This window comes from Pan paniscus, chromosome 6, assembly GCF_029289425.2.
Source record: "Pan paniscus chromosome 6, NHGRI_mPanPan1-v2.0_pri, whole genome shotgun sequence".
Classification (NCBI taxonomy): domain Eukaryota; kingdom Metazoa; phylum Chordata; class Mammalia; order Primates; family Hominidae; genus Pan; species Pan paniscus.
This window is the reverse complement of record NC_073255.2, coordinates 142,084,494-142,112,036: the sequence shown is the minus strand read 5'-3', so window position 1 is coordinate 142,112,036 and position 27,543 is coordinate 142,084,494. Positions and strand designations below refer to the sequence as shown.

General features: G+C 40.4%; 1 protein-coding gene and 1 pseudogene across 9 annotated transcripts in view; one reads left to right on the top strand and one right to left on the bottom strand.

The window, feature by feature from the left end:
- SRPK2 (SRSF protein kinase 2) overlaps positions 1-27,543 on the top strand; it is a 286,551-nt gene that overhangs the window by 137,399 nt on the left and 121,609 nt on the right. The gene's annotated exons all lie outside the window — the stretch shown is intronic.
- On the bottom strand, positions 7,616-24,601 carry LOC106634990 (large ribosomal subunit protein eL36-like; annotated as a pseudogene).

Genomic DNA, 27,543 nt, shown 5'->3' with positions numbered 1-27,543 from the left:
TGACAGTTCAGTTGTATCTGTTTTGAACATTATATAACTAGAAACCCTCTGGATAAGCTTTTGGTCTGTTACCTATGTGAGGTTACCTATGTGAGGTTCATCCGTATTGTTGTGTGTAGTTGTAATTAATTCAGTCTCATATCTGTACAGTATTCATGAATATACCTCAGTTTATTCATTCTATTAATGAGCATTTGGGAGGCTTACAGTTTGTGGTTATTAGGAATAGTGCTGCTATGAGCATTTCTTTTTCTTTTTTTTTTTTTTGAAATGGAGTTTTGCTCTTTTGCCCAGCCTGGAGTAAAGTGGAGCGATCTCAGCTCACTGCAACCTCTGCCTCCCAGGTTCAAGCAATTTTCCTGCCTCAGCCTCCAGAGTAGCTGGGATTACAGGCCCGCGCCACCACGCCCGGCTAATTTTTGTATTTTTAGTAGACACGGGGTTTTGCCTCGTTGGCCAGGCTGGTCTCAAACTCCTGACCTCAGTCCACCCACCTCAGCCTCCCAAAGTGCTAGGATTACAGGTGTGAGCCACCTTGCCCAGTCTGCCGTGAGCATTTCCATACATGTCTTTTGGTTAATGAAGCTTGCATGCATTTGTTTAGTATATTCCTAGGAGTGCAGTTGCTGAGTTTTAGTGGGTATTGTCAGTTTTCCGAAGTGAATGTACCACTCTATACTTCCACCAACTGTGTATGCTCCGGGTTCTTTTCAATTTGGTATTGTATATATATTTTTCCTTCTCTTACCTTTCCCTCCATTTCTCCCTTCCTTTTTCCTTGTTAGCATTCTGGTGGCTCTACCAGTGTTACCCAGAGTTTGCACCATTTTGAGGAGGATTAGAAGTAGAAACTGGACTATTTCTGAACATGAGCGTTCCTGAGGGGGAACAGAATTAGAAGCATAGACCAGTAAGTGACCCTAGGGTGTTGTTGGAGGCACTGCTTTCCCACTGATTATAGTCTTGTAACTGGGTACTAGAGGCCGTGGGTATTAACATTAGTTTTCAGACTTGGTTTCAGTAGCAAAACCTTTCTTTCATCAAACCTTAATAGGAAGTTATCATGTAAAATATATAAAGAAGATGCTTGGTTTGGGAGCTGGGGAATGTAAGTCAGAGCCGCAGTTTTTGATGCTTAGCCGTCCGCCTTGGAGCCACTTCCTCGAGCTCCAGTCCTCTTTACTTAAAGCCCTTGAGGTAGGTAGGCCACCTTAGGTCTGTCCAAGAAATCATGACATTTTGACAGCTTCTGAAGTGTTAAGTTTTAAGCTGTTCCTAGTCTCTAAAATTTATGTATCATATACCTAAATAAAAGTGTAGTGTTAGTTTCCAATGAAAGACTGGACAATGTTCTGATCAGGTTTTCTGTTGGCCATTATTTATTTGGTCTAGATGTAGTAGTTTCTACATTATTTTGTAATCAATTTTGATTCTGTCTGTTTACTGATGCTTCTCTGGAAGGTTGCTTACATTACAGCCAGAGCAAACCTTTCAGAACACAAATCTGATCAGGTAGGTCATTCCACGTTTAAAACCTTTCAGCTGTCTTCCCCTTGTGCTTGGGAGTTAGGTAAACTCCATACCTGGGTCAGTGAGTACCTCTTTTCTCTGTCCTCATCTCCCTCTCCAGCCTTGTCTCATGTATCTCTTCCTTTGGTCATGTCCTGGCTGTTTTGCTGTTCCCATCCCTCCTGTCTCAAGGAAGCTCTGCCTGTATCAAATTACAGTACCATGTACTTCTCCTTTGTAGCATTTGTCACAGCTGCTGTTTGACAGTGGGGCGTATCAGTGACATTTGGTCTACTTACTGGCTTACTCACTGTTAACCCCACCTTATGATCTTATATATAGAAGGGCTTTCATCACAAAATGTCAACAAAACAAATAATGTTCATTTGCATTTTACAAATTATGAGCTTTATAGGAAGACTTTCTTGGTATGGGGAGTTATCTCTTTCTGTGGTATTGGCATAGATTAATAAATAATCATAAGATAATTTTGTTACAAACTGTCAAGGTTACAGGTCTTAGATTTTTCTTTTTTCTTTCTTTTTTTTTTGAGATGGAGTCTCGAGTCTTGCTCTGTCGCCCAGGCTGGAGTGCAGTGGCGCGATCTCGGCTCACTGCAAGCTCCGCCTCCCAGGTTCACGCCGTTCTCCTGCCTCAGCCTCCTGAGTAGCTGGGACTACAGGCGCCCGCCACAATGCCTGGCTAATTTTTTGTATTTTTAGTAGAGACGGGGTTTCACAGTGTCAGCCAGGATGGTCTCGATTTCCTGACCTCGTGATCCACCCACCTCGGCCTCCCAAAGTGCTGGGATTACAGGCTTGAGCCACCACACCCGGCCAGATTTTTCTGTCACCATAAAAGCGCACAGCTTATTGTTACATTTATTTTTCATTTAATATACAATGGAAATTAAATTTGGACACTTTCCATCTCTGTGCCAAAATGGCAACATCAAAGCATAGTCATTTACATCCCAAATATTAGTATTTTGTGTATCACCTTGGTGTTTTTTGGTCACATTTGCACTCCATACTGTTTTTTTTTTTTTTAATTTCTAGGGTACATATGCACAATGTGCAGGTTTGTTACATAGGTATACATGTGCCATATTGGTTTCCTGCACCCATCAACTCGTTATTTACATTAGGTATTTCTGCTAATGCTGTCCCTCCCCCAGTCCCCCACCCCCCAATAGGCTCCAGTGTGTGATGTTCCCCGCCCTGTGTCCATGTGTTCTCATTATTAAACTCCCACCTATGAGTGAGAACATGCAGTGTTTGGTTTTCTGTCCTTGTGATAGTTTGCTTAGAATGATGGTTTCCAGTTTCATCCATGTCCCTGCAAAGGACATGAACTCATCCTTTTTTATGGCTGCATAGTATTCCATGATGTACATGTGCCACATTTTCTTAATCCAGTCTATCATTGATGGACATTTGGGTTGGTTCCAAGTCTTTGCTATTGTGAATAGTGCCACAATAAACATAGGTGTGCATGTGTCTTTATAGCAGCATGATTTATAGTCCTTTGGGTATGTACCCAGTAATGGGATTGCTGGGTCAAATGGTATTTCTAGTTCTAGATCCTTGAGGAATTGCCACACTGTCTTCCACAATGGTTGAACTAATTTACACTCCCCCTAACAGTGTAAAAGCATTCCTATTTCTCCACATCCTCTCCAGCACCTGTTGTTTCCTGACTTTTTAATGATCGCCATTCTAACTGGTGTGAGATGGTATCTCATTGTGGTTTTGATTTGCATTTCTCTGATGACCAGTGATGATGAGCATTTTTTCATGTGTCTTTTGGCTGCATAAATGTCTTCTTTTGAGAAGTGTCTGTTCATATCCTTTGCCCACTTTTTGATGGGGTTGTTTTTTTCTTGTAAATTGGTTTAAGTTCTTGGTAGATTCTGGATATTAGCCCTTTGTCAGATGGGTAGATTGTAAAACTTTTCTCCCATTCTGTAGGTTGCCTTTTCACTCTGATGATAGTTTCTTTTGCTGTGCAGAAGCTCTTTAGTTTAATTAGATCCCATTTGTCTATTTTGACTTTTGTTGCCATTGCTTTTGGTGTTTTAGTCGTGAAGTCTTTGCCCATGCCTGTGTCCTGAATGGTATTGCCTAGGTTTTCTTCTAGGGTTTTTATGGTGTTAGGTCCTACATTTAAGTCTTTCATCCATCTTGAGTTAATTTTTGTATATGGTGTAGGGAAGGGATCCAGTTTCAGCTTTCTACATATGGCTAGCCAGTTTTCCCAGCACCATTTATTAAATAGGGAATGCTTTCCCCATTGCTTGTTTTTGTCAGGTTTGTCAAAGATTAGATGGTTGTAGATGTGTGGTGGTATTTCTGAGGCCTCTGTTCTGTTCCATTGGTCTATATCTCAGTTTTGGTACCAGTACCATGCTGTTTTGGTTACTGTAGCCTTGTAGTATAGTTTGAAGTCAGGTAGTGTGATGCCTCCAGCTTTGTTCTTTTTGCTTAGGATTTTCTTGGCAATGCGGGCTCTTTTTTGGTTCCATATGAACTTTAAAGTAGTTTTTTTCCCAATACTGTGAAGAAAGTCATTGGTAGCTTGATGGGGATGGCATTGAATCTGTAAATTACCTTAGGCCGTGTGGCCATTTTCACGATATTGATTCTTCCTATCCATGAATATGGAATGTTTGTAGTCTCCTTGAAGAGGTCCTTCACATCCCTTGTAAGTTGGATTCCTAGGTATTTTATTCTCTCTGAAGCAATTGTGAATGGGAGTTCACTCATGATTTGGCTCTCTGTTTGTTATTGGTGTATAGGAATGCTTGTGATTTTTGCACATTGATTTTGTATCCTGAGACTTTGCTGAAGTTGCTTATCAGCTTAAGGAGATTTTGGGCTGAGATGATAGGGTTTTGTAAATATACAATCCTGTCATCTGCAAACAGAGACAATTTGACTTCCTCTTTTCCTAATTGAATACCCTTTATTTCCTTTTCCTGCCTGATTGCCCTGGCCAGAACTTCCAACACTATGTTGAATAGGAGTGGTGAGAGAGGGCATCCCTGTCTTGTGCCAGTTTTCAAAGGGAATGCTTCCAGTTTTTGTCCATTCAGTATGATATTGGCTGTGGGTTTGTCATAAATAACTCCTATTACTTTGAGATAGGTTCCATCAATACCTAGTTTACTGAGCGTTTTTAGCATGAAGGGCTGTTGAATTTTGTTGAAGGCCTTTTCTACATCTATCGAGATAATCATTTGGTTTTTGTTGTTGGTTCTGTTTTTATGTGATGGATTACGTTTGTTGATTTGTGTATGTTGAACCAGCCTTGCATCCCAGGGGTGAAGCCAAGTTGATTGTGGTGGATAAGCTTTTTGATGTGCTGCTGGATTCAGTTTGCCAGTATTTTACTGAGGATTTTCGCATCAGTGTTCATCGTGGATATTGGCCTAAAATACTCTTTTTTTGTTGTGTCTCTACGAGGCTTTGGTATCATGATGATGCTGGACTGATAAACATAAAACATGGTCATTTACATCCCAAATATTAGTATTTTGTGTATCACCTTGGTGTTTTTTTGTCACATTTGCACTCCACACTGTGCTTTCTTTCTTTCTTTCTTTTTTTTTTTTTGAGACCGAGTTTTGCTCTTGTTACCCAGGTTGGAGTGCAATGGCATGATGTCGGCTCACTATTACCTCTGCCTCCCGGGTTCAAGCAATTCTCCTGTCTCAGCCTCCCGAGTAGCTGAGATTACAGGTGCATGCCACCACGCCTGGCTAATTTTTGTATTTTTAGTAGAGATGGGGCTTCATCATATTGGTCAGGCTGGTGTAGAACTCTGGACCTCGTGATCCGCCTGCCTCGGCCTCCCGAAGTGCTGGGATTACAGGCGTGATCCACCGCACCTGGCCTCATATCATGCTTTCCTTTTTTTTTTTGTTTTTGGAGATGGAGTCTTGCTCTGTCACCCACGATGGAGCGCAGTGGCACGATCTCAGCTCACTGCAACTGTCTCCTGGGTTCAAGCAATTATCCTGCCTCCCCCTCCAGAGTAGCTGGGACTACAGGCGCGTGCCACCACGCCTGGCTAACTTTTTGTATTTTTAGTAGAGACGGGGTTTCACTGTGTTAGGATGGTCTCAGTCTCCTGACCTCTTGATCTGCCTGCCTCGGACTCCCAATGTGCTGGGTTTACAGGTGTGAGCCACGCACCCGGCCATTCTTTTTTATTTTTAAATTTCTTAAAATAAATGTAAAACCTTTTAATGCTTTTTAAAGCTTAATTTTCTTTAAAAAGGAATCTTTGTATCTCCACCAGCAATAGAGAACCTGTATCGTTTGCCTTAAAAAAAAAAAATGACTGTTAAACCCTGTCTAGATTCTGTTGTCTGATAAAGGCTCCAAGCCTGAGCCATATGCTCTCTGTGTTTACAAGGGAAGTTAAATTTGCAAGTGTCATAAAGGGACATAAATATGTGTTAGCACCAAAGTGAGAGTTGTTCTCATACACCCAGACAGATTGAAAGAACCTTGGAAAAGGAATAACTTCCTCAGTATTTGATTCAGTGTAATTCAATACCAGGTTTCAAGTATCACCTAAGATAATTTTGCATGTCAGCAGTGGCACTTCCTCTTCTCTTTGGGATCCTCTTCTGTTCCAGCAATGTAGATTATGATGAATTTATCAGGGAGGTTCTGAACAAATGTGAGCAGCTATTATAATAACAATAGCAACAATAAAAACTCTACTTTCAACAGTCATAGTGCAGATTCCTTTTGTAACAATCTTTTATGTACTGGGGCTGGAAGAAATTAAGACTAATTTTAGTAGATTTTATTTGTTATCCATCCACCCAGCATTTTTTTCAGCAGCTGCTATGCACTAGCCACTTAGTAATTTGGAAATCAGGGAGCCACAAAGCCAGCACAGAAATGTAGGTTTTGTACAGAATATCAGTGTACAAACCTTGCATGGAAGACACACTCGTGGGTGGCTGGCCCCTGGCATAATTTGTTCTGTTTCTTGGACATGCAGTGCTAAGTACTCTAATGGACAACACTACAGTGAGTAGCTTTTGGCACTCCTTAGAAAGAATTGCACATAACTAATAATTGCACTTCTGGGAAACTTACTTTAAAAGATGAGTGGTATGGTAAAGAGGTTACAAACACAGTTGCTTACCAAGAGTATGTCCAATGAGTGGCTACAGCCAGGTGGGGAGCACAGAAACTGGAGATGATGACACCATCTAGATGTGGGTGCTGATCGGCTCTCTTGCTGATTGCTGCCATGTAGAAATACCGGGCAAGTTTTGCCTGCTCTTGTGATTTTTTTTACAAGTTGAACATTTGGATTTTTATGTCAAATCCCTTCATTTTAAATGCTTGTGTGGCTGAGCACAATGGCTCATTCCTGTAATCCAAGTGCTTTGGGAGGCCAGAGTGGGAGGATTGCTTGAGGCCAGGAGTTCAAAACCAACCCATGCAACATACCAAGACCCCCGTCTCTACAAAACAATTTAAAAATAAGTTGGGCATGGTGATGTGTACCTGTAGTCCCAACAATTCAGGAGGCTGCGGTGAGAGGATGTCTTGAGCCTGGGAGTTTGAGGTTACAGTGAGCTGTGATCGCACCATCGCACTCCAGCCTGGGTGACAGAGTGAGACTCTGTCTCTAAAAATACATACATACGTACGTACATACATACATAATGGTGCAAGTTAGAAACAAAACAGTAACTCAAAACAGCCTTAACAATAAGAGTATCTACTCTTCAGATTCAGCCTATGGTAAATATTTTTCTTCTGTGCTATAGCACATTGATTCTCAATTTGTGAGCCACAGACTTGTGCAGACTTATTGTAGGGGATTTTTAAATACTGTGATTACTAAGCATTAGCTGTAGATTGAAATAATGGAGGTAAAATTATCTTGATGCTCACAGGTGTGTCTCTGGATTTTTCTGACATTTGAGGCATGCCAAACACTGCAGATCACTGCTCTAATAGCCATACTAAAATAACATTACAAAATTCAATAAGGTATTAACTGTATGGAATAGGAAGAGCCCTGACAGATGTGCATTTTTCTTGTTCTCTCTCTCTCTTTTTTTTTTTTTCAATTTGAGATGGACTCACACTATCGCCCAGGCTGGAGTGCAATCTTGACTCATTGCAACCTCTGCCTCCCAGGTTCAAGCAAGTCTCCTGCCTCAACCTCCTGAGTAGCTGGGATTACAGGTGCCCACCAGCACGTCCAGCTAATTTTTGTATTTTTAGTAGAGAAAGGGTTTCACCATGTTGGCCAGGCTGGTCTTGAACTCCTGACCTCAGGTGATCTGCCCGCCTCAGCCTCCCAAAGTGCTGGGATTACAGGCAAGAGTCACTGTGCCTGGCCTAGATGTGCGTTTCTCAACTTGGATATCATTGATTTGTTCTGTAAATATTTATGTACCCACTATGGTAGAACTTAAGCTTTATAAATAATCTGAAAATGGTGGAGGTAGAAAAATGTTCTGTTTTCAAAACTGCCACCTCATTATTCCCCGCCTTTCCCTTTTCCTTCTTTTCCATCTGTCTTTTCCTCCCTTCACCTACCCTCCCCCCAGGAAATATATTGAGACTAGTTTGATAACTACCTATAATGCAGTAGAAAAAAGGGGGTCAGAGAAAATGCAGGTCACAGTAGAAGGTTATGATGGAGGATAGTCAGATGCACACGCAGATACGGGTATTTGCTGTGCAACTAGTAAAGGTGACTAACAAAATTGGCTTTAAGCTTCTTGACAGCCATACTAAGGAAATGATTAACATTGCTCTTTTCATCTATAAGAAGAAACAATATTAGTTTCCCCAGTAGAACCAAACATTTTCCTCTAACTTAATTATCATTTTAGCATAACTTTTTTCCTACATATCTTAAATGCTTATTTATTTTAGAAATTTCAGATAAAATGATGATAAGGCACTGAGCTGTTAATCATTAAAGTTCAGTCACCATGATTAATTTTTTCTGGCCAATTTTTTGTTTTCGTCTAAGATCTATAAAAAGCAGATGGGCCAGATGCAGTGGCTCATGCCTGTAATCCCAGCACTTTGGGAGGCCGAGGCGGGTGGATCATCTGAGGTCGGGAGTTCAAGACCAGCCTGGCCAACATGGTGAAACCCCATCTCTACTAAAAATACAAAAATTAGCTGGGTGTGGTGGTGTACACCTGTAATCCCACCTCCTCAGGAGGCTGAGGCAGGAGAATTGTTTGAACCCAGTAGGCAAAGGCTACAGCGAGCCAAGACCACACCACTGCACTCCAGCCTGGGTGACGGGGCGAGACTCTGTCTCAAAACAACAACAACAATAACAACAACAACAACAAAAAAACAAGCAGATGTACTTTAACGATAACATCATCACCAACCGTATAATCCAGTATCATACTGAGAAATGATTTTCAAACTGGCATTTTATACTTAACATATGCAAATTTTCTTATGTTATTAAATAATCATCTATAGTATCATTTATAAAGGTTGCATAGAACTGAGTTCATGATATGGATGGATGTACATAATTTTATTGATTGAGTCTTAGAAATGGAATCACTTGTGAAGCCAATTTGTAAGGCTCTTGATAAAGGAGTGTTTGTTTTTCAGAAAGATACACCTTTACGTTGTCATTGGCAGTGTATAAGAGAACCTTTTAACTTACACCCTCACTTGAAATTCTCAAAACAGCCTCTTTTTGAATGTCGTATAGATGACATTGAAGAATATTCCAGATAGTGTTGACCTACTAGTCTCTGTTCTTTAGGTCTTTACTCTAGTAAAAGTTAAGTATTATTGTGGTACTTTCTGTGTTAATTGGGTGTGGGTAAGTCAAAGATCAGTAAAATCAGCTGTAACGAGGTAAAAGATTCATCAATAGATTCTTATATTCAGTCAAGCATTTACGAAACAGCTAAATGAGCCATTGATAAGATGTTAGCAGTTAAGTGACATAGTCACTGAGAAAATTTGGGTATTCTATTTATGCTAATGAATCTAAATTTTGTAAGGATTTCAAGAAGTTACGTGATTCAAGCCTCTCTAAACAGGTGACAAAACATTCAACACAGATGGCTGGCTTGTTTTTTTTGTTTGTTTGTTTTTTAAATAAGGATGTACAGGAATTAAGATTCTCTAACCTTACCTTTTCAACCATGGCCTCGTGATTGGTTGCTCAATATATTTTCAATGACTTAATTTTGTTGCACTACAATAAAATTACTACTTAATTTTGTTCCCCTTCTAAGACAGTTCTAAAATGTAATCACCTTTTTGGTCAAGACCTTTTCATTTTTCTTTCTGGAGTTTGAATTACTTTTGTGGGGGACAGGGGCGTGCTCTCTGTGTAGTCTCAGGATGGCTTGGATCTAGTCTAAATAGTATTCCAGGAAACAGCATCTGAGAAATCAGGGTGAAATGAAACATTGTGGCACCATCTTGAAACTCTAAATACTTGCATAAGCGGGAAAAGAGATGGAGGAGAGGATGGGAAAATAGATGAGAGGGGTATATAGTGACCAGGTGGCAAAGAAAGGTCTTTGAATTTTATGCTGACGTTTACCAAGAGCCATTGAAAGGTTTTAGCAAGGATGTTTGTAGATAATACATGCACATTTTCCTGTGGGCATGAAGTAAGGTCTTTTAAAGAAAGTCTAAAGAAATATATTTTTCCCCCTAGCATGGAAGGCTGTAAGATATGCTGTAGACTTTGCAGCAAGATATTATTCATCTGTTCTGGAAATTGGTGGGAATATTATGGCAGCATTTACAATGAGTGACAGAGAGTGGATGAATTCCTTGACACTGGTGGTATTAAACATCGAAATGGAGTACCATAGTTAGAGGTGCTTCTTTCTAAAGACAGGTGATTGACCTGTTAAATCTTACGTATTTTTTTCCTAGGTTTTACGCAGTTAATTATGATTAAAGAAATCCTAACTTAAAGATACTAACTTGGGTCGGGCGCGGTGGCTCACGCCTGTAATCCCAGGACTTTGGGAGGCTGAGGCGGGCAGATCCCCTGAGGTCAGGAGTTTGAGACCAGCCTGGCCAACATGATGAAACCTTGTCTCTACTAAAAATGCAAGAATTAGCCAGACGTGGTGGTGCGTGCCTGTAGTCCCAGTTTCTCGGGAGGCTGAGGCATGAGAATTTCTTGAACCCGGGAGACAGGAGGTTGCAGTGAGCTGAGATCACACTACTGGGCTCCAGCCTGGGCAACAGAGGGAGACTCTGTCTCAAAAAAAGAAAAAAAAGAAAAAAAAAAAGATGATAATTGGAATGTTTCACTAATCATTTTGTTGCAGAAATTCTTACTCAATGGATATATAAAGTATCATTTCTATAAATTGTTTAAAATACTTAGGCCAGTGCTGCCTAAGTGGAATTTCTGGGCAGTCTATCTTCCACTGATGGAAGATAGTATAATATCGGTAAAACCTATGAGCATTTTAAATGTGGCTAATATGATTGAAGGATTAAATTTTTAATTTTACCTAATTTTAAAATTCAAAAACCACTCAACTTTTTCTTTTCAGATGAGAATGCCAGTGAACTGTTATTTTAACCTTTCTTTTTAAATTTAGAAATGAAGATTGTTTCCTTTATTGTTCTTTAGTTCCTAAACGAATATTGCTTCCTTTTGCCCTTTGTTTCCTAAGCTCCACCCTACTCTGTTTTTGTTTTTTTAAAATTCTTTTGCCCTTTCTGTGCTGACAGTATTATATTTTACAGGTAAGAGTTTATTTCCTTCATTGTAACTCAAATTAGTAATTTAAAGGAAACTGCACTCAGTTATTTGTCCTTGTATAAAGTTATTTTGAGCATTTTTTATTTTAAGGAGCTGCTTAATTTTCTGTCATCATTTAAGGAGAAAAATATTCAGTTATCTGCCATCATATTACTTGCCTGGTGTTATATCCTCTTTTTAATGTTCTACTAACATAAAACAGTCGTAAAGTAAAAGGAGTGTAGTTTCTTAAATGTTCAGTTTTAAAGGGAAAGATAAATTAATATAGATGAACTCTGTGTTGTCTGATAAAAGAGATAAAGGTCAGTAGAGAAATTATGGTTTATGATGGTAGTCAGCTCCTTCTTCCCCCTCAAGCCACGACACTGAATTTAGCCTCAGTTTGTTGTTACCATTCAGTCTAGCTAGAGCTTACAAAAAATACAAAACCCCCAAATTTGGATTTAAATTTCAATTCTTGTACCCTTCACCAGACACACCCCCACATGGTGATTACTAATGATTATTAAAATACTCTTTGGGCCCAGTATGCAAAAAGGACATCTTTTTCCTGGGACCAGGACAATCTTTAGCCTGTAGGAGAAGCCTCTGTTTAATGCAGAGCTGTGGAAGGTTTACAATTAAATGATGGTAGGTGTTATTATATTCATTTATTGAAAAGGAAGCCTTGTGGGATTAAGCTTAGAGGAAAGAATTTTTGTTGTTGCTGTTCAGCCCAGTCTTTTTCATAAAAAATGCTTGTGGCAGGGTACAGTGGCTCACACCAGTAATCCCAGCACTTTGGGAGGCCAAGGCAGGAGCATAGCTTGACCCCAGGAGTTCAAGACCAGCCTGGGTAACATAGTGAGACCCTGTCTCTAAAAAAAGAAAAGAAAAAAGCTTGCCTCCTTTCTTACTGAGTATTCATCAGTTATAATTTGACAGTCTGTGTTTGAATAAATGAAAGACTTCTCTAGAGGAACCCTTGGGTGCCTGTGATATAAGAAACACCAGATCTTTTACATGTGACCTTTGCCTCAGTTTAGGGCTGTCAGTTTTTTGGGGTGCCTTTTGTTGAAGGAAAAGGTGTATTTATGTATTTATTGCTATGGCGTTGTCCTGTTATAGTTACTTCATTTCAACATAGATGTAAGTATTTATTTCAAAGTACACAAATGAAGAAATTGTGTTTGGGTGTAATGAGTTGTGCAGTGTCCATTTCATCCTCATTTCATTCCTCCACTGCCATGTACCCCTGAGTAGCTTCCGTTGCTTTTGCTGCCCTAATATCAGCCATGTTCCTAGTGGCAGTTTAGGCTCTGCTTGGCAGTACCTCTAGCTCCTGAAGAAAAACAAAGTTATTATCCCTTGCCTCCCCAGAGTTGCTAGAAAAGATTTAACAGCTGGTGAAAAAAATGGAGCTGATTATCATAGTAGTAAAGCGGTTCATCTACTTGTTTAATGGAATTACAGGTTTTATGGGGACCACTAAAGGTTTTCCGATTCTTTGGACCAGATATTCATGATGAATTTGGAGAAGAGCTTTTAGATCAGTACAAGTCAAGCATTTTCCAAAAAATATTCTTCCAATTTAAATGTTTTTAAAGTAGATCTACTGAAGTTAACTTTTTCTAAGAACAAGGCTCCATTTAGTTCCTTGGTGTGATTTGGTACATTTTGTAATTTCGAACTTAAAAATCCCTATTAGGAGTCAGTGGCCTAGTGTTTTGCATGCATGTAAGGGAAAACCTGTATATCTCCAAATGTGAAATTACAGTGACTGATGACATACTTCTGTAAATCCAACACAGCCAACTTTTGTCCAGTGATGCAACACATCAGGTTTTTGTTTTATTTTTTCTTGCATTGTTTGCATGTAAGGGCATGTGGTACAAAGTATGTTTGTTTGTTTCTTTGTTTGTTTGTTTAGACAGAGTTTTGCTCCCATTGCCCAGGCTGGAGTGTAATGGCACCATCTCGGCTCACTGCAACCTCCCCTCCGCCTCCTGGGTTCAAGTGATTCTCCTGCCTCAGCCTCCTGAGTAGCTGGGATTACAGGTGCCCGCCACCATGTCTGGCTAATTTTTTGTATTTTTAGTAGAGTCAGGGTTTCACCATGTTGGCCAGGCTGGTCTTGACTGCTGACCTTAGGTGATCCACCTCCCTCGGACTCCCATAGGGCTGAGATTATAGGCGTGAGCCACTGTGCCTGGCCAAAGTAGCCACGACTTTTTAACAGTAGAATAACGCTTAGCTCAGTGAAATGGTCATGCTTTGAGAGGCACATGGGCAACAAGAGCTCATATGAGAAAAATATTTACATATCATATGTCATCCTTATTCTAGGTCATATGCGTAAGAATAGATTATTAGGAGGAATCTCCACATTTGAGAATTACTATTTTTTTTAACTTTAGTATAGTTGAGGTTTTGGAAGTTAAAAGTTCATTTATGAATGATGCAGCGTTTTAATATTTTTTATTTGCTATTCAAAAGCATTTAACTATTATTGCTTGATTTTGACCAGGCATATATAGGATGATGAATGGAATGAAAAAGCATGATAGCAAGAAAAGAACATGGAAGTCTGGGTCATCTTACACCCTTGTTTTATACATTAGATAGAAAAACTGATGCCCAAAATGGTGAATTGATACAACTCAGGTTCTAGATGGGATTCTTATAAACTGATAACTTCCAGTATTTGAAATTCAGGCATTTAGAGTCTGGGAACTTAGTACAAAGGAATTTGACCAGTTTTTTTTTTCTGTTCTTTAAGAAAACCAAGAATGATTATTTTAAATTATACTAGTACTGTTCTTCTAGCTGTGTCCTAGCCAGGGAAGAAATAACTTAAATGCCTTTCATTTTACAGAGCATTTTCCTGTTCACTATTTAGTTCTTTAAAAAAATCCTTGTTGATAAGTAATGTAGATGGCTTTATTCTCACTTTGTAGATTAAAAAAACCAGTAAGTGTATGACTTAAGAATGTCACATACCAGTTAATATTAGAGATGCTCTAAAAGCTATGTTTTGGAGCTCCAAACCCCTATGCCTCAGAGTATAATATCTGAACAACAAAGATGTCCATTGTTTATATGTACAAGGTGGCCCGCATCAGGCTGCAGATGTGTGGAACAGGATGTGCTCTTCATGTCTTTTCTCCAGTCACTTCCATTTATATGCCTCAAGAAGGCTGAGAGACGAGGTGTGATGTCCTTGGTCATCAAATAGAACAGACACAACTAGCACACGTGGACAGAATTGACAGTTTTGTTATTTTCCACCCTCTCCTACACCAGCTTGGTTTAACCTTTGAATTTTTTTTTTTTTTTTTTTGAGATGGAGCCTCGGTCTGTCACCCAGGCTGGAGTGCAGTGGCACGATCTCGGCTCATTGCAAGCTCTGCCTCCCGGGTTCACGCCGTTCTCCTGCCTCAGCCCAGGCGCCCACCACCACGCCCGGCTAATTTTTTTTTGTATTTTTTAGTAGAGACGGGGTTTCACCGTGTTAGCTAGGATGGTCTCAATCTCCTGACCTCGTGATCTGCCTGCCTCGGGCCTCCTAAAGTGCTGGGATTACAGGCGTGAGCCATTGCGCCCGGCCTAACCTTTGAATTTTTAGTTTCAAATCTTTTTTGTTTGTTTGTTTGTTTTTTGTTAAGAGGTAGGGTCTTGCTCTGTTACCAGGCTGGAGTGTAGTGGTATGATCATAGCTCACTGCAGCCTCAACCCTGGAGCTCAAATGATTCTCCCACAACAGCCTCCCAAGTAGCTGAGACTATAGGTGCACACCACCATGCCTGACTTTTTTTTTTAAAAATTTTTTGTAAAGATGGCATCTCGCTGTGTTGCTCAGTCTACTCTCAGATTCCTGGACTTAAACAATCTTGTTTCCTCATCCTCTGAAAGTATTGGAATTAAGTACCTGTGCCACCACCCCTAATCCAGTTCTTTTCTATCTGAAGAGAACTGTGTGATTTCTTAGGCTAGGATACTGGTGTTTAAATATAAATGTGATTCTGACTTTTTAGGACTATAAAATTTGCTTCCTTTAAGTAGTAGCAACCTTTTCCGGAGATGATTTAAAAGATTGTTAAGGCCGACTGGGCGCAGTGGCTCACACCTGTAATCCCAGCAGTTTGGGAGGCCGAGGCGGGCAGATCACCTGAGGTTGGCAGTTCGAGACCAGCCTGACCAGCATGGAGAAACCCCTCTCTACTAAAAATACAGAATTAATCGGGTGTAGTGGTGCATGCCTGTAATCCCAGCTACTCGAGAGGCTGAGGCAGGAGATTCGCTTGAACCCAGGAGGTGGAGGTTGCACCATTGCACTCCAGCCTGGGCAACAAGAGTGAAACTCTGTCTCAAAAAAAAAAAAAAAAGATTGTTAAGGCCGAGCATGACAGCTCATGCCCTATAATCCCAGTACTTTGGGAGTCACAAGGCAAGAGGATCACTTAAGCCCAGGAGTTCAAAACCAGCCTGGGCAACATAGTGAGGTACCATCTCTATAAAAATAAAAAACTTTTTTAAAAAAAAATAGGTGGTTAATACAGTCAATTAAAATACCAAGAATTAAACTTCTTCTTTTTAATGGTGCATTTTGTTAGGTACCATTTAATTGTCATATTTTGTTCAGTTAATAGTTAAAAACTTTGAACAATTAAAAACCAAGAAAAGGTATAACTTCTGTGTGTGTGTGTGTGTGTGTGTTTATGTGTGTGTGTGTTTTTTGGTATGTATGGCACTCCGGTGTTATTTGTAGTTGTGTAGGCATTATTGGCACTTTGATCATCAGTGATGTACTTAAAGGACATCATCATTTACTCACCTTCTCTTCCCCTCTTCCTCACCATTAACGACCTCACTTCAAGCACGCTTTCAGTTAGTCCTCATAACAATATTATTAATCATCTCTATTTTACAGACAAAAAAGTGAGGCTGTGAGATAACTTACCCAAGCCACAGAACCGATCATTTTTTGAATTGTCTCTTTTACAACACAGAGTTTATGAGGACTTAGTTAGTATATAGAGAAAAATGGTTAATAGCTGGAGAAAAGACCTTGGAGATGATAAATGTAAGAAAGTTTGTTACTATGTGGCCTTGTGCAGTCGTTAAAAAGCCCATGGAAGCATGGTTTGGATTTCTAGGTCACATGGTACCGCAAGTACCAGGGCCCTCAAGTTTTCTCTACAGAAGACTGAATGTGAATGCCCTTAGGAGGCACAGGCCCACTCCAGTAAAACTAGGACCCAGCATTTACTGTCTGAATCTTAGTGCTTCTCACTCACCTGCCTGGCTCTATGGAAGAATTTGAGCTATGAGCTGTTCACAAAAAGGGAAAAGCTTCCTTTATTGGGAAATGTCACTTAAGTGGAATCCATTTCTCTCTGACAGTTCAGGGAAAGTGAAAGATTGCTGTCACTAACTGCTGGCAACTTACTGAAATTGTTAAAATTTATAGTTGATTGTCTTCAGTACTCCAATACTTCAGTATTTGGCACTGAAAAAACATATATATGCTTTAATAGAAAAGGTTTCTGTCTTTGATTAGTGAAGAAGTAGATAGAAGTTGAACCCAAAGCAGTACCTCTCAGTTTCTTTGTTGGTTTTATCTAAATGTTGGCCCTTCCTCAGTGTCACTGTTGTAGGTCTGTTGCTCTTCTCATCTGCATTCTCTTTGAAGATGATTGCATCTGTTTCCATGGTGTTAATACCATTTGTGGGCTGGTGACTACCACATTTATATCTGTAGCTCTGTATTCTGAGCCACAGATCTATATGTCCAGCTGTCTACTTTACATCACTACCTAAATGTCTGTCGACATCTCAAATATAACTGGCCCTAAACCAAACTCATTATCTTGTCTGATCTATAATGAAAGATAGATCATATGGCCTGTGCTTCATTCAGTTTTCTTTCTTGTAAAATGTTGCAGGGTGAGGGGGAGGGAATAAATATTCCTTTTGGTTTATGGCTGTCCTTAGGGGTTCTGGGGTCGGTGACAGAAATTACTCTGTGTGTAACTTTCTGTCTGTGTTTAAATGAACATCATAAATATCTTTGAAAGAAAGTAGAAGGCAACAAGAAATTTTGTAAGGTCTATGTAAGAATAGAATTAAGTTCCCTAATCTTACTCTAGCAAATAGTAAGGATTTTTGCTGATGTAACCTTCCAGCTTTTCTTTTTGCAGCAGCTGCTAGAGCCATTATCCTCTCTCTGCCAGGCTTCCTACTCATGCTAGTTGTTAATTGCCAGGGTCTACAACAGTGGGGCCCACAGGCTTTATCCTGCCTCGCGGTGACCTGGGGATGACCCTTCTGTCTCTAACATTTTGTCACTCTGCTATTTAATTTTTAAAAGTGTCTCCAGCTGGGTGCGATGATGTGTGCCTGTAGTTGTGGCTACTCTGGCAGCTGAGGTGGGAGGATCACTTGAGCCCAGGAGTTCAAGGCCATAGTGCACGAAGATTGTGCCTGTGAATAACCACCGCACTCTAGCCTGGGCAACAGAGAGAACTTGTCTCTTGAGGGGGAAAAAAGTGTTTTCTAAATGCAGAAGCCCGAGTTACTTTATCTCCTCATTTTCCCCCGTAGTCTGTATCTAGTTGGTCACTAGATCCTACTGGTTTCTTTGCAGAAGTCCTCTCCAAATGCTTCCGTCAAAACTCGCTGTACTGCTTTCATCTGTCATTCCTCATTTGCCCTCAAATATTGTTCACTAGCCTCTCTTCCTGTTCCTCCGCCCTTTGCATCATCCCCAGAATTATATTCCTAAAAGAGACTCATTAATGTAGCTTAAAACAGGTCGTTCACAGTCTGGTGGTCCTCTTTATCTAAAGTCCTCACCGATCCTGCCATTTCTGGCTCTTTTACCCTTCTTATCTTCATAATGTGTACTTCCCTCTGCCTGGTGGACCCCTAGAAGATGCCATGTCCCCTGCACGCTGCCCTTACCATCCCACTGCAGAGGGTCCTGCTGCCTCCTAGAGCACCATCTAGACCTCTGTACTGAGACTCAGTGCTTTTCACTCCACTAGCTCTAGACGCAAGGAGCTTTAACTGTCTCATGTTCACGTTTCTGGTGCCTAGCACGTTCTTTGGCCTATAGACACAAATTTTATTTGAATAAAGATTTTTATTTCTTTCCCAATTGGTTAGGAAATACTAAGAAAAAAAGGTGTGTGTGTGTGTGTTTGTTTTGTTTTGTTTTTCCTCTCAAGCTGTTCTTTATTTCAGGGAGAGGGCAGGGAAGGGGGCTCAGTCTTTCTTGGCAGCGGCTTTCCTCATGGCGGCCAGGACGTTGCTCTGCTCCTCCCGCTTCCTCTTGGCGCGGATGTGCGCCCACACCCTTTTCTTGATGAACTTGAGGACCCGTTTGTCTTTGGAGACCTTTCAGTAACTCCTTGGCGTGCTGCTTGTACGGGGCGAAGCCACATGCCTCCGGGATCATGTCCCGCACAAACTTGGTGTGTTTGGTCAGACGCCCGCGGCGGCGGCTGTGCCTGGGCTCGCTCACGTTCTTGGTCACCTTTTGGTCCTTGTTGAGGCCCACGGCCATAGGGTAGCGCAGAGCCAGGGCTGCTGCTCTCCAAAGGCGGTCCTGGCGCGCTGGGGCTGGCGCCTCGTGGAACTCTGGGATTTTTTTATTGTTGTTGAGACGGAGTCTCGTTCTGTCGCCTAGGCGGGAGTGCAGTGGCGCGATCTTAGCTCACTGCAAGCTCCGCCTCCCGGGTTCAAGCGATTCTCCCGCCTCAGCTTCCCGAGTAGCTGGGATTACAGGTGCGCGCCTTGTACCATGTGCAGCTAATTTTTGTATTTTTAGTAGACACAGGGTTTCACCATGTTGGCCAGGCTGGTATTGAATTCCTGACCTCAGATGATCCACCAGCCTCGGCCTCCCAAAGTGCTGGGATTACAGGCGTGAGCCACCGCGCCCGGCCCTGTATTTTTTAATAGGAAATATTGGACAATATCTTCTTGTTTTACTGCCTTCTGAACAGCCTTGCAAATGTTTCTTTTTATAGCGGTTTTACCCCAACTTCTCTGTGTTCTCATGGACTCATTGGGGTCTCCACCTACTACAGTGGTTTTGGTTGGCCTGGAAAAGCCTCCTGACCAGCGGATGGGACTTGGGCCCTCTACCCCTGCCAGCTCTTCAGCCCTCGTGGGGCTTCTTTATGGCAACTCTTTCCTTCTAGAAGTTCCCACTCAATGTTTGAAATACCCACAAGTTCTGAACCTTGGAGGCACACTCATCTTATTAATGGCAGAGTTGGGACTCCAACTCAGTTACCTTGGCTGTTTCTCTTCCATTTTATTGATGGCAGCAGCCAGAATTCCCGACAAAGGTCTCTGGATTGGACTGGTAAATTTTGTTCATTCCACTTCTCACGTGTGAATTTAGGTAATCTGCTGAGCTGCAGATTCTTATTGTGTTATGGTTTAGAGATAATAACATCTTTGTAACTGAAATTAAAATTTTTTTTGTCTTGCTGCAAATTCAGTCTATTGTAATTCTCAACTTTCTTCACAGCCCTAAATTTACCGTTCGTTATTTGAGATTGCTTGGCATGTGTTTTTTTTGTTTTTTTTTTTTTGAGGTGGAGTCTCTCTCTGTTACCCAGACTGGAGTGCAATGGTGCGGTCTTGGCTCACTGCAACCTCCACCTCCTGGGTTCAAGGCATGCACTACCACGCCCGGCTAATTTGTGTATTTTTAGTAGAGCTAGGGTTTCACCATGTCGGCCAGACTAGTCTTGAACTCCTGACCTCAGGTGATCTGTCTGCATTGTCCTCCCAAAGTGTTGGGATTACAAATGACTTTAGGATTTTAATTGTAATCTTGCCACCTTTGATCCTATCTCAGACTCCTCAACTGTGAAGTGTCATCATCTAGATTTACAGAATTAAGATTAGAATGTAGGCGGGGTGCATTGGCTCACATGGAAGTAATCCCTGCACTTTGGGAGGCCGATGGGGAAGGATTGCTTGAAGCCAGGAGTTTAAGACAAGCCTGGGGAACATAGGGATTCCCCTTATCTACCCAGATAATAAAAGAAAAAGTAGCTGGGATGGTAGCGGGCCTGGAGTCCCAGCTACTGTGGAGGCTGAGGTGAGAGGATCACTTGAGCCCAGGAGTTGGAGTCTACGGTGAGTTAGTGTACCCCAGCCTGGGTGACAGAGTGAGACCGTGTCTCTAAAAAGGAAGAAGAATAAAAAACGATTAGAATGTTAAGATATCCAGGCTTTTTGAGCCCTGGCCTCACCTTCTACCAGAATTAATAAAATACAGAAGTAGATTTATATTTGAAATGCTACTTCTGTGGTAAGCTTTAGGCTTTTGTAGCTTTCCATTCCTCATGTTCAGTTGATAGCTGCAGTCAAGCCAGAGGTCACTTTAAGGATTGGAGATCTGGCTTGCCTCGAGACTCAATGGTGAGCATGGTTCATTGGCTCTTTTGGATCAGTCTGGGCCCCCTTGAATGCAGATGAGGTAAAAATAGGTGATTCATTTCAGGTTGGCAAGAATAAACTCTAGATTGTTTTTGTCACTTGTTTCAGATTAGACATGTGTGCATGCACACCTGCCTCTGAGTAGGTCCTTGTGTATATTGCAGAACCTAATAATGATCACTTGCTTTACTTACTGTCGAGTTTTATCTGCCTTTGCTTATACATTTCCAGCTGCTTTTTATTTATTTATTTATTTATTGAGATGGAACCTCACCCTTTTGCCAGACTGGAGTGCAGTGGGGTGATCTTGGCTCACTGCAACCTCTGCCTCCCAGGTTCAAGCGATTCTCCTACCTCTGCCTCCCAGGTTCAAGCGATTCTCCTGCCTCAGCCTCCCGAGTAGCTGGGAATACAGGTGTGCACCACCACCCCCGGATAACTTTTGTATTTTTAGTAGAGATGGGGTTTCACCATGTTGGCGAGGCTGGCCTTGAGCTCTTGACCTCAAGCATTCCACCCGCCTCAGCCTCCCAAAGTTCTGGGATTACTGGCATGAGCCACTGCACCCTGCCAAATTTTCAGCTGCTTTCTCGCAAAGGAAGAGGGGATGTATGTTAGATTAACTTAGAGCTCTAAGGTTGAAGGGTCATTTGATATCATATTCATTTTATAGATGAAGTCACAGACTTAGAAATGTTGCCTGCCGTCAACCAGCTGATAATGACATAAGATCAAAATGACAATGGGAATATTTAAATTTTTATTTTAAATATGTATTGAATTTGACCTGATTCTTGGGCTTGTTGGAGTAAGATTATCAGGTAGAATATGGCAGACTGTAAAAGTGGCCCCAATGACCTTTTCTTGGTAGGAACATTTCCTCCTACTTTTCTTCATCGTTTATGGTCATCTATAGGTGTGGTAGGGGGAGTAGCTGATAGTAATGCCAATCTATGAGAAGATGTCTGGTCATTTTGCTGGGAGGAGAGGTGATGTGGAACGTGTGAAGGGAGAAAGATGAGAGTTGGGCTGGTAATGAAATATCACGTCTGACTCGATCTTCCTGCACAGAATCATGGTTTCCTGTAAAGGAATAGATTGTTGCGTGATGATAAATTTGTAAATTGTTAGAGCTGAAAGCAGCAAAATATATTGGATAGAATATATGGGCTTTGGAGCCAGAGACCAGAAGCTAAATTCTGGAAAGTTGCCTAACCTCATCGTGCTAGTTTTCCTTATCCTTATAATAAAGATGATAATGCTCACGTCACATAGGGTTGTGAGGATTTAAGGGGACAGTGCATGTAAAGTAGATGCTGAAGAGGGGTGGATGGTATGAGGGACAACTTGATTTAGAGGAATGATCACATGCTTTGGAGTCAGGCAGGATTTTCATATGAACTTGGTCACTGATGTTTACCTAGGGCAAATAGGTGTCCTTCTCTGGAGTCCAGTTTCTCTATAATGCATACACATTTTGAGCTTTAACTGAAATAATGTACATAACTGTTTAGCACAAGATACCTATTCAATAAGTGGTCTAGGAGCTGGCGGATGCTTTAAAGAAGGAACATCTAAATTTAGCTTTACAGTCCTGTTATATACCTCAATATGTCACCATCTAATTTTGGCATCAAAATTAGAGTTCCTTAGAAACAACATTTAAAAAGTTTACATCCTTTTCTTACCATGCAGCCCCTTTTAAAGCTAATTTATTTTATTTTCTGACACCATTTCTGTGCTTTCACTTAAGAGTTCTTACATCTTTTTGCTTTCAATCCCTTCCTCCAATTTTGTAAAAATGATACTGGAACATTCTTTAAAAAACAGGCAAATGAAGTCAGAATAATAACAATAAAACATTGCAGGCTGTGAACTGGCATAGTACTGACAAAGGTTACTTTATAAATATTTAGCAGATAGGTATTTCAGTACATACTGGACGGGTATTTTATTTGTGGAAATTGAAGGCCCATAATAAATTGAGCATATTTAATATGCAACATAACAGAAAAAAATTGATGGTAAAAGTTGCCATTTCAAAGTCCAATTCTTTCTCATCACCTGTAGATCTTCCCATTTTTAGAGTCAAGTGAGGTTCAAAGTTTGGTGTCACTTCTCCTTGTACTTTCTGAAACTACAATCTATGGTTAGGCTTTAAAATTAAAAAAAACTTTTTTTTTTCCTTTTCTTCTCCTCCTCCACTGCCCCCTAATTTCTGTCCAGGAAGGGTTTATATGTAGAAAACATAATAAATCACATGATTTCTATACCTCTTCTGTATTCTTAGGACTCAGTTTAAAGAATTGTTTTAATGTATCTTCATTCCATACTTCCTCCAGATAGAACGATTATTTCACCATTGCTCCATGAAAGGATAAAAATAAGTTTTACTTTTGACCATGCTATGGTCTGAATATGTTCCCCTAAAATTCATATATTGAATTCCTAACCCCCAATGTGTTGGTATTAGGAGGTGAGGCTTTTGGGAGAGACAATTAGATCACCAACACATAGCTCTCATGAGTGGGATGAGTACCCTTATAAAGAGGACTGAGAAAGGCCCCTTGCATCTTCCACCATGAGGACACAGCTGGAAGGCCCCACCTGTGAGCTAGGAAACCAGCCCTCACCAGAATCAGTCTGTCGGCACATTGTTCTTGGACTTCCAGCCACCAGAACTGTGAGAAATAAATTTCTCTTTTTTATAAGTCACTCGGTGGTATTTTGTTATAGCAACCTAAACAGAGTAAGACCTTTTATGTTGTGCCCAGTGTATTTGATCCAGAGGTTATTCTTCTGTAAGTAGAATTTGATCAGTGGAGATAGGGAATTTCATCAGGATTCATCTTTAAAATAGAGTATTTTGAGAAAAGAGGTAAGAAAATAGCCTGTAGGTAAGTAGTTTCTGAGAAAGGCAGGAAGCCAAATCTGACACTGCTGCGAAGATCCTAGTTTAAAAGGATCAATGTTAAGCTCAGAGAATTGGCTTTCTTATTCTTATCAACCATGTATCACTGTATTTGAATCTAGACTTGGATTTTCCATACTTTAGTGGGGTTTCTGTTGTTGCTTTATATTGTGGAGTATTATTTTTAAGTCAGACTCCGTCTAACCAGATTTTGTTAATTATGGCTCCATTTTTTTGCTCTCATCCCAGAACATCTTGTCAGCTCCTAGGAGTATGTTTGAAACAATATATTTTGATGTTCAGGCTGTTTCCCTGCTTCCAGCATTTGTAAGGGCTCTGACCCACTTACAGGAGGAGAAAACAAAGATGTATTATTTTGGTTGAGAAGGACTAGATGTAACTGCCTCAGTGATACCTTGATAATTTAGGAAAAATGTCCTTTGTTCTCTCTATTTTTATTTGAGTGACCTATGCAAAGATAAATTGTAATGACATTTTTTTCTGACTTAATAGGAAGGAAGGAATGCTATCTATACTTTGTGCTTTCTGATGTTAAATTGTAGCTTTTGTTTGAGAAGTTTTTCATAAAAATTTTAGGTCGCTTATAACATAGGAAGGTTTATTTTATTGTTGCCCTTTTTAACAACTGATTAAATTGTGCTATATAGGAAGAATTTATAATTCATTGCCTCTTCTGATGAATGGGACTATTTCTAGAGTAGGGTTTCCTAATCAGGAGGCTGGACTATTCAGATATGTAGGGCAATTGTACACTCTGGTTTGCCAGGGATGGCTGTGATTTATATGTGTTTTTTGGCTTGCTTATTAGGAGAAGTGGAATGAAGCCCCTTCATTCTTAGAAGTGTATTGGATGATAACTTTACCTGGCTGCCCCGGCCTAATGACTCCGTAGACCACAAGTTTGCTTACTGCCTTCGTGCTTTGTTCTCTTGTCAAGATGTCCATTTTGGAAGAAAGCTTAGAAGAGTGTGCTCCAAAGTGGTCGTGGGTATTTCGGTCTAGGTGGTGGGGTTATAAATGATGTTACTTTCTTCATTGTGTTCATTTCTAATTTCCTACTGAAAATGATTTTCATATTAAAATCAAAACACAGAACAACAAATTTTCAGAAATTATTTAATTTTAACAAAAATGAAATAATGACTGTGTAATGGTGAAGCTTGTCATTCAGGCTTCTGGGTTCCAAATAATACAAACTGACTGGCTATTTTATTTCTAGTTACAGTGATTGAAGTAGGTTGTGTAATAAGAGTGGGCAATGGGAGAGGCAGCAGCTGTGGGCAAACCACTGGATCAGCCTTGAGGCCATGGTGCTAGATGTGTCTTGCCACTGAAGCTGAGTCCTTCCAGTGATTTTCCCCTGTAGTTTTGCCGCTTGTGACCTCGAGACTTCTTTGGAGAGTCACCACCAGTGGGCATGTTACAAACTGAGCCTAGGCCGTGGGCCTCTGCCTTGGCTGCCTGGGAGTAAGGACAGACTGTACCTCCTGAGGCTCCTGGAGTGGGAAGCAGTGCTTTATGCTGACTCCTGTCCAGACTTTTCTCAGCATCTTTTCTCACCCAAGGGATGATGATGATGAGGATGATGATGACGATGATGATTTTGTTACCTTGACTATTGATCAGTTAGGACTTTGAGGCAAGTATCACCTTTCAGGGGCCATCTGCCTTGAAGTGAAAATGATTGTTAATTTTGTTGCTAGTTGTTTATCCAAGTGATGCTGCTTTGCTGTTGTTTACCCTGCACAATTCAGCCTTTACTTAGAAGCTTTTGTCATTTGTCTGGTTGGGGGAGTATGGAATAGTTATTTTGACAGAGGAGCTGATTTAGATATATGCCTTGCCTTTAACTCTAGGTTATTTTGCTCATGAGTTGTGTCAAACTTAATAATAATGTGGCTTTTTTAGTGCTCTAATTGTCAGACTCTACTGCTGCTTTTATTGCCTGTTTATAAACATTTAAGTGTTTTCCCCTAAATCAGTCTTAAGACTTAAATGTTTATAATGCACCTATAACCAAGCAGGAAAAATAGAAATATCTTGAGTTAATTGCCCTGGATGGTGCTTCCTTGCGTTCTTCATGTTTGGCTTGCAGCTTTACCACAGCACTCAGATGTCTCATGTCTGGTTGTAGACCCTATCCCCATTCGGTCTTTGTGATAACTCTGCTTATCTGTCAAGGTATTCAAGTTTTAAAGTATGTATCATGGTCACAGCAAAAGCTTTGTGCCCTCTTCTAAGTTTGTTTTTTCATTTTTCTAGTTAGAAGTTGAATTTGAGATTTAAGTAGTATTTAGAGTTCCTTTTAGAGATGAAAACTATCTGGGCTCCAGAATAATGATCAGTTTAGACTGTTCGCTCCTCTGAGCTTTGAGTTGTTTTAGTGAGGAAAATTTGTTTGATGAACTAGAATATCTGCACATTCTTCTCCTAGGAATTAGAACATGTCATTGAGCCAAGTAAAGGTGTAATGTGCTTTTCAGAATGTACTGAGAAGATTGCATAATTTAGTGTATCTTTTATTAGTAGACTTGCAGTGGGGAGTAGGAATATGCAGGATGTTATGACAAATAATAATGGTTAGATTTTCTATTCTGATTTTTCCTTTAATTTTTCAAATTAAAAAATCATCTGGCAGCCTACAGAATGGTATTTAGAACATCACACCTTTCCAGACAGGGTTTGGTCAGAAGCTAAGTTTGTGGGCTTTTGAGAGGTGTTGCATTTGATGCTGCTGCAGTATCTTGGGTTTCTAGTCATCTTTCAGAAAGCTGGTCATGTATGGCATTCTGGCCTCTGGCCACTCTCCAGGCCCAGTGCCTGTCTGTACACAAACTTGACTTCCTAGTATCACCAACTATAATTTAAATCCTTAAGCTGATGTCTGTTGCTTTGGAGATGTTATGTCACATTCTGCATCTCTCAGCACTGCATGAAACAGTGTTCCCAAACTAGTCTTTTGATTCTATCTCTATATTTGTGGAGGTGGTTCATTGTGTCTTTTCATTTATTTAGTTTTTTAATGAAAATCTTGAGACACTTTTTCTTGATTACTTAAATTTGGCATTTCACACCTGGTACCCATGGACTCTTCTCTTTGCTCCTGTTGTTGGTTAGGGTACACTGGTATGCTCTTGTCTTGTCTTCTCTCTGGCAAGTGAACTACAGGTTGTTATAAGTGGTATCATTGAGGGGAATGGTGTTTGTTTTGTGTGTCAAAAATTTCTGAATTTCTCATCTTGGACCTGTCATTTACTAGGCATGTTATTTCCTGTATTGTCCTGAAATCTATTTCCTCATCTGTAAAACGGGAATAAAACCTATTTTCCCCCTTCACAGTGCCATTATATCAGAGGTGATAATACTGTATGTTAGTGAATCTGCTGCCTGTAAGTGATAATTTACACCATTATTTTATGCACCACCAAGAAAGAAAAATCACTGCTAATTAAACTGTGATATACTGTTGATGGGAAGATGCACTCTGTTATCAGAAATTGTGAAAAAATACATATTAGAATAAATGAAATATGTTATGTGAAAACACTACTGTCCATAATGCTGTCAGTGATATTTTAAAAACCACAAATCCTATAATGTCATTTCCCTGTCCTAAACTCCTGAAAGATAAAATCAACCTTCGTATGATGAACAGTGTCTAGCATAATCTAGATCAGAGTGTGGCATCTGCAGCACCTGAGTACTTGTTAGGAATGCACCTTCTCAGACCCTACCCCATTCCTATGGAATCAGAAACACAGGGATGGAACCCAGCAACTGTACTGTAACAAGGTCTTGAGGAGACTCTGACATATACCTAAGTTTGAGAACCACAGATCTAAGTCAGGCCTATTTCAAGTTTCTTTCCTTTTGCTTTTCCTCTAATG